This window comes from Phoxinus phoxinus, assembly GCF_949152265.1.
Source record: "Phoxinus phoxinus genome assembly, chromosome: 8".
Lineage (NCBI taxonomy): Eukaryota > Metazoa > Chordata > Actinopteri > Cypriniformes > Leuciscidae > Phoxinus > Phoxinus phoxinus.
In genome coordinates, this window is record NC_136883.1 from 35,204,042 (window position 1) to 35,222,466 (window position 18,425).

Sequence of the window (18,425 nt, forward strand, 5' to 3'; positions counted from 1 at the left end):
CTATATCATGTTGATTATAATGTATAATAATGCAATGGTCAGCTTCAGAATCATGAATATTTTTATTCTGGTGTCACCATTGTCCTTGAATTACAAGCACCAAGTCCAAACCTGTTCATTTAAACCCACAATGTAATATCAAAGTTAGCATTTTAATCAACAGTAAATTTTTTGTTAACCTTTTATCATATGTCTTGGGAGTATCGCAATAATATCGTATCGTGAGTTCAGTATCGTGATATATATCGAATCGTGAAATGAAGGTATCGTTACACCCCTAATATTTTAATACAGCCAACTACCATTGAGATGAATGGGAATCATAAGGGGTTTGCTTTCCACAGGTATTATAGAACTTGTTGAGCTAACCATCCAAACCTGAATTTGTTTCATTATTTATATTTGTGCAATTCTGTAAGGATAATTACACCATTTTTCTTGCCATCCCACAGACTAATCTTAGCACTTTCACACAGTCAAACAGCATGAACCTGATGATGTGAAATCTGAATAAAGAAAGACAGTTGGTGGATGAGAATACATCTGTAAAATAAACATGTGGGAGAGAGTAAACATGAATTCATGATCACATAAAGACAGAGAGAAAGATCGCCTTTAGCAGAGTAATACAACCTAGTTAACGTGACTGAACCACTTGGTAACATCTCTCAGGAGAGAGAACTGCTTTCATTTCAGACTTCAGAACATGAAGTGCCCTGACGGATGGGTGTCTTGTAAAGATCAGAGACACATTTTCTTAGGTTGGGAGAATATAATGCACAAAGCAGCGACTCGCACAATGCAGTGGTGCTGGTTTCAAACATACACAATTATGGAAGTGCCCAATGGCACAAAAGTGAAACCTTCTCGGCTGTCAGAAAGCGCCTCTCTGCAGACTGCAGAAGTGGAGCATCACAGAGGCGACAAGAAAAGAACAAAGTGACAGGGACGGTCTTATTTCCTAGGGTTCTTCAGGGAGCAGATGCAGGCAATCTCATTTAGCGTTAAACATGAGACGAGATGTGCCTCCTCCTCTCTCACTCCGGCTTTATCTCTCTCGCACACGCAAACTTGTTGGTGTCTGATCATGTGGGCTTTGCTTGAGTTGTAGAGAGCTGCCACTCATCCAATGGCTACGGAGTGACAAAACCCTTGGCGGTAATTTCAGCAAAAAGCTTGGCAGCGCAGAGGAGAACTGTGGCTGAATGCGATTGGCCCCCAGATGCCTCTTTTGGAAGATGGCAGGATAGGCAGCTTGAAAAATGCATTGAAATTTGGAGAGAGCGAGAAGGAATGAGTGGAGTTGGAGAGAGACTGAATTTCCACAGGTGCGATTTTGGAGTTGGATCAATTTCTGAGCCTTCGGGGTGCATATTTCAAGCCAAAATTAGTGTTGTGAATTAGCCAAACGAATGATTTGTTCCTTGATTTTTGTGGATATGCACTCTTGAAATCAGCATGCAGAGCTCCAAATCCAGCTCACAAAAATATACATACATTACCGCTCCAGTTCGGACACACAAGAGACCCAGCGAAAAGCTTCTCATTTCCAGCATATTATTAAGGCCATAATCAACTGGGTATCACGATCCTCCCCTTGTCCCTATGTGGTTGTAATTATACTGACATGCAGACAGTGGCAGGCAAAGTGATTCTCGCTCCCTGCAGAATAAACACCACCTCTTTAACCATCCAGTCAGGTCGCTCAGGGAGCCACATGCAATTTCCATCCTCATTCAATTCAATTGCTGGAGCATGCAAATGGAATTTCTCATTGTTTGCTTGACTGCTCCAATAGTAGTTCTTATTTGCAGGACGTCAACTAATAACCACAATGAGTAATCTGTAAATACATGGGGTCATGTCATATTTTCCATATTATACATTCAATATGTGTTTAATTCATGACTGACAGATTGTACTGTATATGGAATCGTTTTGTTCTTCAGAGAACATTTACTATTGCTATAGTAGTTCTGTGATTCTCTCTACTGATTTGACAGGCATTAACCAACTATTTTTGTGGGGGGGGACAAATATTAAGGGAACTTTAATAAAGATGACCCTCCAACCCTCCAAATGCGTGTGGATTTCAGCAGTGGTGTGTAACGCAGTCACTCTTACTAGCCACTTTGGCTGGTTGAATTTTATATAATATACATTTTTCAACTGTAATTTTTTAATAAGGCATTTGAAATAATAAACTAAGTGCAATGTAGTGTTGTCAAAAATACAGATTTTTCGATACATATCGATAGAGAAATATCTGAAACGCTTAATTTCCCACAGAATAAATGCACGATTCCAGCTGCGCTTTCTCGTTCTCTCATCCCTCCAACAGAGAATGACACACAAACCCGCCTCCTCTCACTCACTCGTTTCATTTGCTCCGGATTAATATTGTTGGCGTTACAGGGCTTCAATTTTGGCGTGGGATTGCACATTATTTTACTCATTCCCGCAGATTTTGTGCTCAATTTTATACACTATGGATCATCAACACCAAATATTTTTTGTGAAAAAACTAAACAAAATTATTATTTTTTTAAACAAAACAGAATTAGGGTAATTCTAATCAAATTAATTTGCTAAAGTTCAGCTAAATATAAAGTGCAATACAGTAGGTCTAAAATTTTTATTTTTGATAAGATGATAAATGATATTGCCCCTTCCACATTCAAATTAATTCAGTAAAATGCATGACTATATTATTTTATGCAAGAATCATAAAGATACTTGTGTATATTTGTATACATACACACACATACGATATACGTATAAGTGTGCATGTACAAAAATCTGTGCAGGTGCATAAAAACATAACACTTAAATACATTAACCTGGTACTATATAAATGAATATGCTTGACAATATTCAGCTACATAACATTAAAGGGTGTCAAGTTAGTACACAAGAGACAACTTTCATTCCATTTGTGGAATATCTAGAGCATGTTCAGTGGGAGCGAGGTGAGTGTAGGTGTTCATGAGTGGGTGGAATAACCGCCCTTATCTATTTTCCTGCTCTGAGTTTGTTTGTACGTGCAAATCCAGACTATTTTAAAAGTTTAAAGTATGAAGTACTTCATAACTGAGGGATGCAGCAAACCCAATTCTGTTTCATGCATTAGCATATATATTTTGTGCCCTAACTGTGTTAAGGTATTTTTTTACATAATTTTCTACTAGGCTCTTCTCAGTTGTCCCTCATTAAAAATTTAATCCAAGCAGGGCACCAGCACTGTTTAGGGATCTTCTGAGATTGGGCATGAAAAATCCAGCATTGGATTGGTTTTGCATCGTGGGATGCTGGATGCGAGATGGGATGCCTGGACCAATGTGGAATTCATGCTGGTTTATGCTGTATTTTTCAGTATTCAGGCAGTGCAGAGCCCGGGGCAGAGCACAAGGAGAGACGGGGTAAACAGAGATACTGTAAGCAACTTCAGCCAGGGCAGAAAATGAACCCATGCTCCCCTTAATTGAATTCTTGCTGCTATTAAAGTGACCAGGAGAGCTGAGCGACAGCTGGGAATGCGCTGAAGAGGTCTGGACTCTTCATGTCTGTTGCGCTGACTGGGACGATATCTCTCTTTGATGTGCGTTCCTTTGTGAGGAAGTGCTGCCGTTGAAGGATGTTACTTTAAATAGTGCCTTAAAAAAAGCTTGACACTATTATCCTTCCAAAAATAGAAATCTGAGATAGAATGTATAGGAAAGAAAAATCACACCCGAGATTGTTTCAATTGTTTCTTCTAGACAGTGTTGGAGATCAAAACAGATGTTTCTCCTGAAAAAAGACACCAGTAATCTCATTTGCTCCTTTTAAGAGTTTTTTATCGTTAACTAAAACTAAAACCATACAAAATCTAAATGCTTGAAATAAACATAAAATAAAATATTAATAAAATATTAGACAATAAATAAATAAAGGCAACATATTGTCATTTAGTTTAAGTTGAAGTACTAAATATCAAAAAAATAAATAAACAAAAACTCATAACTAAATGGAAAAACTGATTAAAAAGTACAAACACTAAAAAAATACTAAAAAAAAAAACATTTAAATGAAAACAGCTAATATAAAAATAATATCTAATGCACAATATTAACAAAAACTATAATAGTAGATTGATAATACTAAAATTGTATTTTCCGATAAGATAAATACACAAACACAATGACTCACAATAATTCAATTTAAAAGAGAAATGTTGACATATAGCAAGGCATTTTGAAACAAATAAAGGAGATAAAATTCTCCCAAACAGTTAACCCCAAAGATGAAAATGTTATCATTATTTACTCCCCCTCTTGTGTGTGTTTTTCTTTTTTAATAAATGGTGGTTGGTATATGGTGCATTAATAAAGCTTAATCTTTAGCCAAAAGGTCACCTTCAGTTGTGAGGCTTTGCAGTAATTTCTAGATATAAGCTTAGATCAGATTGTCCTTCTAAATGTCCTTGAGAAGGTTTGGGTGATAACCTGCTTTTCTCATCCACCTTTATCACCTGGCTATCCCGCATGGATCGACTCATGTGTTTAGACAGGACGAATGCACCTGAGCCATTCCTGTGGAAACCCTCGTGCCGGATGAGTGAGTGCAGTTTAGTCGCACGTGTGCCAGAACTCATAACCTGACCAAGGATACTGCTCATATCCAGATAGAGCTGTTATCAGCATGCTTGCAGCCGGCGGGCTTTAGCGGACCTCTCTTTTTCCCCCGGACTTTTCAAAGGGGGTTTCCTTCAAAGGAAGCGGAGGGAAAGTTTCAGCAGTGGGCAGAAGGATTTAACCCTAAACATGCCCCCTAGCTGTGGGTTAGGTCATGTGCAGGGGAAAGAACACAAGACGCTGCTGTGACTGAGACGTTTTAGCATTTGTATTACCACACTTGAATCTGGCGGTAAAGCTATCCAAGGATTCTTGCTCAGGCATACAACAATAAGTATTCAAATCACACGTCTACCACATTTCAATTTCATACTGTTCATAAGGTGAAGGCTCCTCTGCCTCTGAGCAATCAAATATAATCTCAAAACAATATACTTCTGTGAGCAACATGGGTGCCTGAGAGTACGTTTGGTAGTTGTCCACTTCATTCCACTGTTTTATAGCTTTGTGAAGGACAGAAAATACTAACACTGCTATCGGCTTAGATCCAACTGAACCTGTGGAGGGAGGTCGTCTAAAATAAAGCATTAGAGGACGCATTGATGCTTCTCGTTCTTGCCACTCTAACTGGAAACTAATTTAAAACAGTTCAATGCTATTCAAAAACCAAGTCCACGCTAACTGTGCTACTTTCAATCCTATTAAATTAACACAAACTAAACGAACAAAGACATCCGAAAATCATATTAAATGATGAGTATCACAGTTATTATTCACAGATTCTACAACTTGTTCGGAAAGAAATGCAGCAAATAAGACACGATAAATCTCTCTTTGAAATTATTTTAAACTATTTTTTTTCTCATTCCTGAATAGTTTTGATATATGCAGGCAGACATGACATTATTTCTTGTCCTCATTATTGCTTGTACACAACTGACAGCGTACCAGATACTTTACAGCCTTGAATCATCACCAGCTTTTGCTGTTGTAAGTCCTAATATAACATCATATATGTAAGGTTGCATTTACTTGATAAAAAATACAGTAAATAAAGCAATATTGTGAGATACTATTACAATTTTAAATAACTGTTTTCTATTTTAATATTCATGTGGTCAAAGCTGAATTTTCAGCATAATTTCTCCAGTCTTCAGTGTCACATGATCCTTCAGAAATCATTATAATATGCTGAGTTGTCGCTTAAAAATACATATTATTATCCACATTATCCATGAAGTGATTTATATATTGTTGTGGAATCCTTGATTTTAAAAAAGTCAGGATTATTTGATTATTAGGAAGTTGATGAAAAGAACAGCATTTATTTGAAATAGAAATCTTTTTTTTATCATCTTTACTGTTACTTTTGATCAATTTAATGCATTTGTAAAAAAAAAAAAAAAAAAAAAAAAAAAGTTAATATGGTTAAAATTTGTTTACATTTAGTTAACAATAGTTTATATTTAAACCTTTAAAATAATAAAAAATTATATTTAAACATATTTCTATAGCACACTGAGTGTTTTAGTTACAAAGCCTGAAGTATCAGTGTGAGGGTTTTATGGCACGAGTTTCACATTTTTAGTTTTTTTTTTTCCTATAGTCACTTCTAAAACTTTATAGAGAGAAGTTCGAAACTTGCCAGGAAGTAAATTATTGATGTGGGCTACTGACTACAGAATAAAGAAGCATTTACTTCGTGTGGGTTTGCCTGAATTAATCATAACATGAGACTAAGACGGGGGATGAATTCTTTCTTTACAAAACCCACCAATTTCCTAGTAAATGACAGATGTCTTCTCGCAAAACTGGACCCAGCCATTATCGACAGCATCAGTTTACCGTGCGCATCAAACATTCAGCAGACGTCTATTGTCTGTACTGCGTTCTTGCATTTTCCGCCTACATTGTTAAACATGCGCAACATGCAATTTTGACATCAGCATTCGCAACGTCTCTGTCGACAGCAATGTTTGAAGGAACCATCGGCAGTTAATTGACCCAATGTTATGGAACTTGATGACAGACTGGATATGCATGCATTTAACATTTCAAATATTTATTTAGAATTACACTGTTAATCATACACTGACATTTAGCCTAATAAAATCTTAAGAGTCTTGAACAAAGAATTTTTTTTTTTTTTTTAAGTATCTTTCTTTCAGACTTCAGGGATTCCCTTGCCATAGCTATAGTTTCCATGGAGACAAACTGACTGTATAAGGCCTGTACATTTCCCACATGCAGATGTGTGCAGTGGTCCAAGAGCCACCGAGCTTCATTGAGATATTAAGGTTGACATTTCTTGCTGCCAAACACCATGTCAAGCCCCTTTCCCACTGGATTTATGGCGCGGTTGATGTGGTAAGTGGCGTTGACTGCAGGGTGGAGTATGAATACACTGCGACAGAAAGCAATGGACTGTTGATTCATCCCCCGTGTCCGTGGGCTTGCACACTTGATCAATACTAATCCCCTCATCCGTCACAGGTCACATCCAGTTGTACATCTCTCACTGTCAGCACATGAGTGCACATGAAGTGATTCTCAGGACACTGGTTTAACAGTCTGGGATGAGCTGCTAAAAAAAACTTCTCAGTTTTCCGTACATTTAGAGTGATTTTATTTGTCAAACTAGATATTTCTGTATAATTTGTTAATTTGCCATATTTTTTTTAGCTTGTCACAATGCATTCTGGGATTGCATAATGGCCCTGCCCCAAATAGCACACTTCATATACTTGCAGTCTTTTAGATAGTTCACCAAAAAATGTAAGACTTTTGTTCATCTTCAGAACACAAATGAAGATCTTTTTGATGAAATCTGAGAGCTTTCTGTCCCTCCATTGACAACAACACAACTAGAACTTTGACGCTTCAAAAAGTTCATAAAAAGATAGTAAAACTAATCCATATGAATTGAGCGGTTTAGTCAAAATTTTCTGAAGAGGCTTTAAAAGTATGTATTTTTGTGTTTCTTAACCCAGTAAATTGCAAACAATTAGAAATCCATGTAAATTCATTGTTTAAAAAGAGTGGGAAGCCTGAAGAACATTTGGCCTTTTTACATTTTTAAATCCTAATTAAGACATTTTAAGATTTAGAAAGACTTAGACTTAGGAAAGTCATGCAAATTAGAAAATATTAAAACTATGGTAATTTTTATAATGAATATAACTTTTTCTAGTATGCCAATCTCTAAAATATTTGATCAGGTTGAAATATGTGTAAAAACATTTTACAAAACGTAGCCCAGTAAATACCAAACAACTAGAAAGCCTAAGTAAATTCATCGTTTAAAAAGAGTGGGAAGCCTGAAGAACATTTGGCTCTTTAAAATTTTGAAATCCTGAAATTATATTTTTATTTACATATGGGACCCTTTAAATGTTGCGGTGTACAATGGGGGGCCTTGAGGTCAAAAAGGTTAATAACCACTGCTATATATAGAGTAAGAATTTGGCCTACAGAATGTGTTATATGAAGTGTACTAATTTTTAAACAGACTTCATGACAGGAGCATGCATTGCTTGCTATGGTCTATATAGCAACATTTTAGAGTTTACTAGGGTTAAGATGGCCTCAGCTTAAAGACATGGACTAATAGTAAAAAAACACAACATCAAATTTTTATAGGGTTTTTGAAAACATTAAAAAAAGGACTTGAAGTATTAGCTTTATCTACTAAACCCAATTTGTTTTAGGTTCCATTACGAGAATGGATCGTGGTGATAACTTGTATGCCTCGGTTGTGGTCCTGTCAATAACCCGTTAAAGGAAATTCATTCCACTCAATCTCTTTTGATCAGTGGATAGACGTGTGATTTTGCCTATTACACTGAATCAATAGACAGCTCAAGGCCAGATGCATAACTTTCTTAACTGATGCAGGATTCATTCTCGCCTACATCAATAATGGATATAAATGGACAGCATCAAATAAGATCTCAGACTTTAGCAGGGATTCGGCCTCCAACAAAGAGTACAGGCAACAGCAGGTGGAAAAAAAAAATCAAAATCAAAACTTGGTTCCCTTGATGCTGGTTTTAGAGGAAACTCTATTTATAATGCAGGCGTGTGTCAAAGCAATTTAAGTGTGGGGGGGGAAACTCTTTCTGAAGGTTGAAGTAAACTTCTGGCCACAAAAAACTTTTATTTTTTTATGTGTGCCAGAAGTACAAAAAAATAAATAAAAAATAAATAAATATACAGACTCTCTGCAAATGTAAGGTGTTCATATTAAGAAATTAAGCAAAATCGTAAATAAAATCATTCAATAATTTATATACAGGTGAAACTCGAAAAAAAATTCCATAAGCTGTAGAAAAGTTGGTTTGCTAAACCCAGAAATTGCTGATACGGTATGGCAGCCAGATAAGCTGTGTAGGAAGATCACTAAGCGATACTCATCAAAATTATAACAAATAAAGGCTTGAAATATCTCACTTTGCATATAATGAGTCTATATAATATATTAGTTTCACCTTTTTAAGTTGAATTACAGAAATAAATGAACTTTTGCACAACATTCACAGTTTTCACGTTTATAAAAATGTAGGCCTACGTCTATATGTGTATATGCCTATATATATATATATGTAATGTTCCTGTATGAAATGTAGCCTCCGTGAGTAGGCTACATCCTGACATTGATAACACTGCCTGAACATCACCTGCAATCAGATTCAAATTTGAATTACAAATCGGTTCGGGTGCAGTGTGAACACACAACCTGCAGTCCACATTTATATTTATCCATATTTTCCACCATAAATAATCTCCAGTAATGAATGATGCCTACTCCAACCCTGCCCTCCCCTCTTTCCCCGACTCTCAATGCCCGTCTTTGTCCGAGGATGAGAATGAGCCATTCTCTCGCTCACAGATGACCCCTCTTGTCTCCACAGGCGCTGCTGAGGACGTGACTGCCCACGTGGTCTGGATGCCAGCCGCTGCCTCTCAGAACCCCTGACAATCCCAGAAACACATCCTCCGTTTCCACACTCTCGACCCCCCCGGTCTGCGAGGATTATCGAGTCTCGGGATTACTGAAGTGTCCACTTTGGCCGCGGGAGAAAGGGCACACTATTACTTGTGAGTATCCTCAGCTGCTCCAAGCCTCAGCTCTGCCTGCGCAATTACAGTCATTATGGGCTTTTGTGCTTACTTGGTGGAAAAGAAAATGCAGGGAAGACTTTATTAGAGCAAATGAAATGCTTCATCAAACATTATTGGCCATTACTTTAATTATCGGCATAACAGAATGAAATGAACGAAAACAGATCTTTCTTGCCTTGAGTTCTTATATCTGAAATGGGCTCGAGACTAAATTGAAGGAACTGGGGCATTGCCAGAGATGTCATGCTACTGTTTTGGCCACAAAATGCCTTGAGCGGGACTCGGGCATGTTAGGGATTCAGTTAGTGTCTGTGTGAGCGGCTGCATGGGTTGTCAACCTACCGCAATAAATAATTGAAATGGATGTACGACAACATTGTGTGTAGTTTCACCGTTTGCAAGGGGTTGCAAGCTCTGTGAAAATTTTGGGTTTTACTGCGAGTGTGAGAATTGGTTTAGAAGCTCAACGGACTCGGGGGTGGGGGTGGGGGGGGTGGGGGGGGTAACACATCATCTGATTTCAGCAATCTTCCTGCTGGTGTAAAATATCTTAGGCCTGTTATTACCGGAGAGTGTCTGTCTGGGTCTAGGGGCGGAATAAAACATGTAAGGTGAAAGCCGCAGATGATTTGGAAGCCAGAATGACTTAATGCAATCTGAGATGAGGAACAGGGAGAGCCGGAGAGGCTGAGGATGTGATACATGCATGGATTTTTCTGTATGTTGATGTGGGCTGATTTAGAAATACACGTGTAGTGATGAAACCAGCACAAAGCACACACGCGTCTTGACTGGACGAAGAAAACTTGGACTACAAAGAAACACACTAAAAACATTAAAGGATAATTCCGGTATTTAACACCTTGAGTCTATATTGTAGTTTGTTTTGGATGAACAAGAGTGGTGGACAACATTTTTTTGACAATGGTTCCTCTCTCGAGTTTTTGACTATAATAGAATTGGCCATGGACCCATTTAACATTGGAGTCAATAGCCATGTCCGAAAATGTCATTAAAACAGCCAATAATGTTCGTTTACAAAATTGTTAAACTCACCGAGTGGTTAGTGCTGTTCGTTGATGATTATAAACAATATATCGTCGCAATATATGATTCCAATCCGTTTATTTTGCTATAGTGGAACTATTTTTTCAGACACTTCACAACTGTGTAACTTCCGCTCAATATTTGAATCTGAAGCGTTAGCACACTCACGACCACTTGATGGCGATAACCGATGTTTATGTCTCGCGGGACACTCACGGTCACAGTCGAGTTCAAATTCATATTGCACTGGTCAGTGGTCACGTCTTTCAATATGGTTAGAATTTGTGCGGTCAAAAACTGCGGTAAAGAGCTCTGCTCGCTAGCCTTATGAGAAACGGAAGCGAGCAAAAAGACTACATCGACTACACAACCAAATGTAAACAGCCCCCTTTCCGTTTCCGTTAGCGCATTTATATTAACGAGCACTCAGTCCTTCAACAGAATTCAATGGGATTTTACAAAATGACGAATAAAACACGACAGAAACTGTATTTCGCAACACTTTTTGTTTCTGGAACATCAACTAACATCACTAATCACTCGGTGAGTTGCACAGTTTTGTAAACGAACATTATTGGCTGTTTTAATGACATTTTTTGGACATGGCCATTGACTCCAATGTTAAATGGGTCCATGGCCAATTCTTTTATAGTCAAAAACTCGAGAGAGGAACCATTGTCAAAAAAATGTTGTCCACCACTCTTGTTCATCCAAAACAAACTACAATATAGACTCAAGGTGTTAAATACCGGAATTATCCTTTAAATAGAGACAAGCTATGCTTTCATGTTGTTAGAAGATAGAAAACAAAACAGATTCACTTTTTTTAATGGATGTTCTTTGACATATTGTGTGCAATTTATTGGTGCTCATTATTTTTATATAATCATTTTTTAATCAAAATATAAACTACTTGTCTAACTCAATTTTCACTTTCTTTGCTAATTCAAACGCCACTCTGATGCTGCATTCAACACACTTCCCCTGGAATAAACTTTCAAATGTTAATTAAACATTTAATTAAAATGTCATCTACTCGTTATTTAATTATTTACTTGTTTTCTTTGTAAATGTAAGTCAAAAATATCTATAATAGTAGGAAGTAATTATTATAATATAAAGACAATATGTGACCTTGAAATTGAGATTTATACATCAAGATGCTGAATAAATAATCTTTCCATTGATGTATGGTTTGTTAGGATATGACAATATTTTGCCGAGATACAACTATTTGAAAATCTGGAATCTGAGGGTGCAAAAAAATCGAAACATTGAGAAAATCTCCTTTAAAGTTGTGCATTTTTGTTCGCGATTGTGCAGCATTCACTCACAAAAATTAATATTTTATATATTTACGGAAGGAAATGTACAAAATATCTTCATGGATCATGATAAATATCCTAATGATTTTTGGCATTAAAGAAAAATCGATAATTTTGACCCATACAATGTATTGTTGGCCATTGCCACAAATATACCCATGCGACACAAACGTGACAATGTTTTGAATGGAAGATCATCCCCCCCCCCATAAAAAAAAAAAAAAAACTTATTGTGAGCTTAGAGAAAGAAAGAAATTCAAACTGAATCACAATTGAGAGAAATAGCTTTGAAATAAAAATGGTCTTTCGATAGTTCTGCGTAATTCGAACCACAATAACATCCAAAGATTGCAAAGGCAATTCTCCAAAATGGAAATAGGTGGAAATGTCTCAAAATCAATGTTTTGGAGGTGAAGTTTTCCTCGTGAAACTGTACTGCCCTGACATATATGGTTGGTAAACACTTGAAAAGAAACAATCCTGACCTCAAAGTAAATCACAGTACTTCACAGTCTCATTTACTAAAAGGACGGATGGCTAATCAGCAAGTCTCGGGATCAATCCGGGAGTCAAGCCGTCATGTATCTTCCATCGGCTAGTGAGCGTCTAATCAGACTCTGAACACTGCTAAATGAGTGTCTTAGCAGCTTTAGATAAAGCTGCACAATGGCTGTCACAAACACACGCCAACATACAAAGGTGCACAAACATGGTCTGAAAACACCAGGAGGCTGTGGATGTGATGAATTGAATGGAAAGACTGTCCTTTCCAGCACAGCAGTGTTTCAGTGGCACATCCTGATCCTGCAGAGAGAGCGGCTCGAGACCCGGGCTGATCAGCAGTTCTGGGAGTTAATTAACACCAGAGGTCTAGCAGCTGTTGTGCCTCCTCTACCTTTGCACTCTTATAGGCGTGATGACACTTTAACATGTTTGCCAGCACATATAACAGACCTAAGCATTAAAGCAATAAACAGTAGGCATGTAGTATCGGGTATAAAATAAGATATCTGCATAGATACAAACTAGCAGATACATATTTACAGAAATTACTTTTCAAATTGCGTGGCTAATTAGGGTCAACCTACTGTACGTAGCTACCTATAATTACATTAACACAAAATAAAACTATAAAGTAATGCTGTAAATACACGCAATTATCTTCTTGTTAAGTATTTAAAAATGTGCTATATTAAATCATACAATATAGTTACAAAAGGCAATAAAAGGTGTTAAGTATTTAAAAATGTGCTATATTAAATCATACAATATAGTTACAAAAGGCAATAAAAGGTCTTTAAGATTATACAAATATATTAGAAACTGACATATATTATTCACGAATGATACAAAGTACTGTCGACAGACAGACAGACAGACAGACAGACAGACAGACAGACAGACAGACAGACAGACAGACAGACAGACAGACAGACAGACAGACAGACAGACAGACAGACAGACAGACAGACAGACAGACAGACAGACAGACAGACAGACAGACAGACAGACAGACAGACAGACAGACAGACAGACAGACAGACAGACAGACAGACAGACAGACAGACAGACAGATAGATAGATAGATAGATAGATAGATAGATAGATAGATAGATAGATAGATAGATAGATAGATAGATAGATAGATAGATAGATAGATAGATAGATAGATATATAATGCACAAATGGAAAGACATCTGCCCATACATCCCACCCACAGGGATAAAAATGCGTCTCATTATACATGAGCTCTCTGAACAAAAAACTCTGTCCTTAAGTAAATAAGAGCCAGCCAGGAGAAGTGTTGATTTAAGTTATTTGATCTGTCCATGAGTCCGGTCCGTGTAATCAGCCCACAGTTTTATCACTGTTAGGCAGATGTGAGCAGGCCTAGGAAGCCTAGCAACCCCTGACACATGGATAATTAATTTATATTTCTAGGGGAAGACACTTAAGCCCATCCATTTCCATGCTCAGAGCAGTGTGTTAAGAGAAGAAACTAGCTTGTTTTCCAGAAGGCTTCTGTATTGTAGACACAATGAAGCGTTTGATTTGACATCCTTGCGCCTCAGCGGCCTTGCATGTTAAAATGCGCTCTCAATTTGGAACAGTACTTCATTTCTTAACCCTTTGTGTGGAGCCTCAACGTATTATAGATAATAAAATGTGCTTTCCTCGCTCTCAACCACACAACATGAGGGGTGGCGTGGCATACATCCGCAAAACAACCCAGAATAAGATCTATTAATAGGCTGTTCTTTATCTGCTCATTAAGAAATCAATAGGAAACATCCACATTTGAAAAAAGAAGCAACCTTTGCTCCCGAAACTGATCTGATATCATCAGAAAATCCTCGTATCTTGGATGTGTTCAATTATAGCTGCCGCGATACTCCAAAGAGTCTACTTACAGCTGTGTGGGAGTGCGACGGATGTGTTCGCATTTGAGTCAAACTCACGATTAAATCCATGAATGTCCAACACAGAGACTGAGACAAACCCATGGCATCGTGGCTTGTTTATGTGACATGATTTTAGCGTTTTTACATGGCTGCGAGTAATGCAAGTAAATGAGCCATAGAGTGTGTAGTAAATCCACACTTAATCTTTTTCTTTTTTTTTCGTGTCTATTTTTCTGCTCTTTAGAGTAATCCCATCACTGTAGAGCGTTTCTAGTGTGTAGCATTTACCGCAAGTACTTCCATATGGCGTTTACATGCTCCTAGCCTGTTTGCACGCAGCTGCTAAACTATGCAAATAGCAACACAAACTTAACACGTCTTGTATGCATAGAAATTAATGCACAGTAAATGTGTGGGAAGTAAGATGGGAGAAATAAATGGGAAGAGGGGAGGTGAGGACATGACTATAAAAGACATTGCCTAGTACACATACTAAAATGGGTAGCACTTTAGAATACTGTTCCGTTATTAATAAATAACTACACAGGAACAAATAGCACTGTTGAATGCAGTAGTTCGCTATTAGTTTTTTTTTTCCATAAAATTTTAATTCTTTCGCCCAATTTCAGCTCAGAATTTCAGACACTTATTGAGTCCTAAAGAGCTCATGAAGCAAATTCGACAAGGAATGCTAATTAGCATTTCCTTTAATAAGGGAATTGGAGGCTCTCCAAAAAGCTATGGAAAAACAGCACTGGTGGATAACTTCTGCTACAGTGTGATGGGCCCCAGGGAGGACCAGAGGGAGGAGGAGAACCTTCGCTACTGAAAAATATAAATCCAGCTTTCCACAATCCTCTGTGGGGATTTGCAAGATGGATGCCCAACTTTTTAGTAGTTGGAAGCCCTGAGGCGGTACACAATAGTGGTCCTCCCTAAGTGATATGGTAGTTCTGTTGTAGAACAGCAGAAACAAATAAAAACATATGTTGTTGTTGTTGATATGCAAGTTATATAATGCACAGTATATGGTATGCAAGATTTACTGCAAACCTCAAAGCTCCAAATAATTAATTAGTTTGAGTAGGGTCAACTTAAATTAAACCCATTAGTTCAATCAAATCAACTTTTATGAGTATTTAGAAATTTCTTTTTCTTTCGAGTTCACAAAATGAATTGTTTCATTGTTTTGAGTTTTATGAACTTGTTTCTTTTAATTTGCAATCAAAGCATTGTGTTACCAATTAGCAAGTAAGCATTTACTGAAATAGCTACAGTAGTTAAAGCTAGCCAAGTTTCCACTACTAAAAATATTTAAATTGAGATTACATGATCATTTTAAGTTAAAAGTATGAATTAGCTTACTGAAATAAGTTAAGAGCAATTAAAATGTATAATTGAGTAAAAAAAAAAATATATATATATATATATATATATATATTTTGTAAAGAGTACAACAAGGGCTGAACGCAAATGGGTTAAAGATAAATTACAAGTCTCTTATGAGATTTTGAAGAACCGTTTGAACGAGTATCAAAGAGCTGTTAAATTGGCTAGATCAAATTATTTCTCATTTATCATCTCCAGAAACTGTAATAATTCTAGAGTACTTTTCTCCACTGTAAATGCAGTTCTTCATCCTACTGCTACTCCTTCACTCATTCCTTCCGCTGACATGTGTGAAGAGTTCTTAAACTTTTTTATTGGCAAGGTTGATGGAATTAGATCTCAGATTTCTTCTGTTGGCAATGATTGTATTGCTTCTTTTGACCCTTTGAACCAATTGACCAGTTTTATGCCTGTTTCTCTGCATCAGCTTAATGATATAACTGCTCATATGAAGCCCACCAAGTCTCCTGGTGATGTGCTCCCTTCTTCTCTGTTTAAGAAGGTACTTGATTCAATTGGCCCTAGTATTTTGTCTATTATGAATATTAGTTTGTCATCTGGTGTTGTTCCGGTTAGTTTTAAGCATGCGGTTATTCAGCCCCTTTTAAAAAAGAATGGCTTAGACCCCTTTGACATGAGTAGTTTTCGTCCGATTTCAAAATTGCCTTTTATTTCTAAGATACTGGAAAAAATTGTAAATGCACAGCTTAATGATTTTTTAATGAGGAATAACATTTCAGATAGATTCCAGTCAGGTTTTAGAGCTGGTCATAGTACAGAATCCGCTCTTTTGAGGGTCTCTAATGATATCCTACGAAGTGTTGATTCTGGAAACCGTGTTGTTTTGCTTTTATTAGACCTTTCAGCTGCATTTGATACGGTTGATCATAACATTCTCATTGATCGTCTTAGGGATCAGGTTGGTATTCAGGGCTTAGCCCTGAAATGGTTCTCTTCCTACTTGAAGGATAGGACTTTTTCAGTCAATTTAGGGGATTATTCTTCTTCCGTTGCCCCTCTTGTGTGTGGGGTTCCACAGGGCTCTATACTGGGACCAATTTTATTTTCGCTTTATATGCTGCCTCTAGGTTCGATTTTTGAAAAATTTGGGATTCAGTATCATCTATATGCGGATGATTCACAAATTTATTTACCACTGAAACATGGGCATAAATGTGCCATTCAGTCTCTTCATGCATGTTTGGCCGAAGTTAAGTGTTGGCTTGCGAAAAACTTTCTCCAACTAAATGAGGATAAGACCGAGATGATTTTATTTGGAAATAAGGGCTGTGTGGCTGATGACTGCCTGGGGTTGTTTCCTGGGAAAAAACTGTCTAGCGTGAGGAACCTTGGTGTCATTTTTGACTCTGAGCTTAAATTTGACCGGCAAATCAATGCTGTCGTTAAGAATAGTTTCTTCCATCTTAGATCAATATCTAAATTGAAATCTATCCTTTCTTTTGACGATTTGGAGAAGGTTGTTCATGCCTTTGTGTCATCCCGTTTGGATTATTGTAATGTGTTGTATCTGGGTGTGAGTCAGGCTTCACTCTCCCGTTTGCAGCTTGTTCAGAACTCAGCTGCCAGACTTTTAACCGGTACTAAGAAGAGAGAGCACATTACTCCGGTGTTAATTAAACTACATTGGTTACCCATACAATATAGAATTCAATACAAAGCGTTGTTGTATGTTTTTAAGTCTCTGCATGGTCTAGCACCTGAGTATGTTACTGATTTAATCATTCGCTGTCAATCCAGTAGATCTCTGCGCTCAAACGACCAATTGTGTCTCATGGTTCCACGATCCCGTTTAAAATGTAAAGGTGATCGAGCTTTTTCTGTTGCAGCTCCTAGGCTCTGGAATAACCTTCCTCTGTCTATAAAATCCTGTCCTTCGTTGGGTGCTTTTCAGAGTGCGCTTAAAACGTATTTGTTTTCTTTAGCATTTGATAACGCTTTGTAAGTTGTGTATGTCTGCATTGTTTTTATGTTTTTATTTTCTCTTTTATACCTTCTGTACAGCACTTTGGTTCCACTTGTGGTGTTAAAAGTGCTTTATAAATAAAGTTGAGTTGAGTTGAGTTGAGTACAAAATAAAAAAAATGCCAATTCTGCTTGAATTTCGTAACTTGAACTTTTTTATGTAACTGATTACCTGAGTTTTGCAAACTTATTTGGATTTACAGTATAGCCCTTAACTTCTGTTAAAGGGATAGTTCACCCAAAAAAATGAAAATGCCTTCATATCATTCAATTTGGCAAACTATCCTTTTGTTAACTAGTCCTTGTGTTGTCTCCCTGTAGCTCTTCACAAAGTCGGAAGCAGTAACATGTTAACTCACACGTGAGCTTAAGGAAATCTTATTGGAACTTCGAAAAATGGAACACTGCTAAGTCAGGGATGAATTTTAATCTCACACAGCGCAAGAGCAATCGCAATCAATCCTTCCTATTCAATCTCTCCCTCGGCTCTTGGAAATGAATTCAGCTCAGTATCATGTATTTTATCCCTTTCTCAAATCAAACAG

The 18,425-nt window shown here is 37.2% G+C and overlaps 1 protein-coding gene across 3 annotated transcripts in view; it reads left to right on the forward strand.

The window, feature by feature from the left end:
- The window catches only part of b3gat1a (beta-1,3-glucuronyltransferase 1 (glucuronosyltransferase P) a), a 103,077-nt gene that overhangs the window by 38,356 nt on the left and 46,296 nt on the right, over positions 1 to 18,425 (forward strand). For 2 of the 3 annotated variants that reach the window (XM_079621040.1, XM_079621035.1), the window contains exon 2: positions 9,524 to 9,710. The gene's annotated coding sequence lies outside the window, so the exon portion shown is untranslated. Of the gene's footprint in view, positions 1 to 9,523; positions 9,711 to 18,425 lie in introns of those variants that run through there. The other variant, XM_079621039.1, reaches the window with a different exon arrangement.